This window comes from Limulus polyphemus, unplaced genomic scaffold (genome assembly GCF_000517525.1).
Source record: "Limulus polyphemus unplaced genomic scaffold, Limulus_polyphemus-2.1.2 Scaffold667, whole genome shotgun sequence".
In the NCBI taxonomy this organism is placed as follows: Eukaryota; Metazoa; Arthropoda; class Merostomata; order Xiphosura; family Limulidae; genus Limulus; species Limulus polyphemus.
Genome location: NW_013666277.1, coordinates 494,340 through 495,847, shown reverse-complemented (window position 1 = coordinate 495,847; position 1,508 = coordinate 494,340).

The window sequence follows — 1,508 nt, the reverse complement described above, 5'->3', positions numbered from 1 at the left end:
TTTTTTAATGTATAAAATTTGTAAATACGAAACTAAACTGACTAGTATAAATACGAAACTAATTTTTTATCTTTATTAACAAATATAAGTATGAACATTTTTTTATCTCTTCGTTTGTTGTTTATATTTTTATATATATATTGAATTTTCCGGCGAAGCTCCTCGAGAGCTATCTGCGCTAGCCGTCCCTAATTTGGAAGTGATAAACTAAAGAGAAAGCGGTTAATCAACATCACCCATTGCCATCTCGTAGGCTATTCTCTGACGATGAATGGTGACATTGACCGTCACATTATAAATCTCCCACGGCTGGAAGGACGAGCATGTTGGGCGTAAGGTTTCGATCTCAGGGTCCTCAAATTGTGCGTTAAGCGCCTTAACCATTAAGACTTGCCAGACCGTATAAATACGAATATTAAATATTATTTTGTACTGTTGGCACGTGAAGGCAGATAATTAGTATAAAAGTTATTTTATAAATAAAACAAAAAAAATTCATCCCTTAATGAATGTAAGTTGTGTCTTCATGTTGTTAGTTTGTCTGTTTCACGCCTAAATGATTTGAAGAAAAGTCTACAAGCGCTAAGCCTAGCGACAATAGACTGAGAACAAACTTGCATGTAATTTCAGCATGCCCCTCCCTGTAGCTCAGCGTTAACTCTGAGAACTTATAACACTAAAAAACGGCCTCAATATTCGCGTTGACTAGAGTGCACTGAGAACTTATGACACTAAAAAACGGCCTCAATATTCGCGTTGACTAGAGTGCACTGAGAACTTATAACACTAAAAAACGGCCTCAATATTCGCGTTGACTAGAGGGCACTGAGAACTTATAACACTAAAAAAGGGCCTCAATATTCGCGTTGACTATAGTGCACTGAGAACTTGTAACACTACAAAACGACCTCAATATTCGCGTTGACTAGAGTGCACTGAGAACTTATAACACTAAAAAACGGCCTCAATATTCGCGTTGACTAGAGTGCACTGAGAACTTGTAACACTGAAAAACGACCTCAATATTCGCGTTGACTAGAGTGCACTGAGAACTTATAACACTAAAAAACGGCCTCAATATTCGCGTTGACTAGAGTGCACTGAGAACCTGTAACACTAAAAAACGGCCTCAATATTCGCGTTGCAGATACTATTCATTGTGTAGTTTAGTATTTAGCAACAGACGAACAGTATGTTCATTGTTGTTGTTTACGTTTTTTTCCTTAAATTAGTACTCGCAACATGTTAATATTTCGATAAATGTTGATGTTGCAAATGTTCGATTTATGGTTTACTCAGGTAGTTACAATCTGGATTTTAAGGAATCGTCGTTTTGTTTACTTCCTCGACTCTTTAGCTTAGATTTATGGAGATAAAAACAACAAACACATAAAGAAAGCATAAAATCCAATTTTCGAGCATGAGCTCTCAGACTCACTTCTGAGCCACTAGGGGGTGCTACATAAAACAGAATTATTTGTTTTTTGGAATTTCGCGCAAAGCTACAC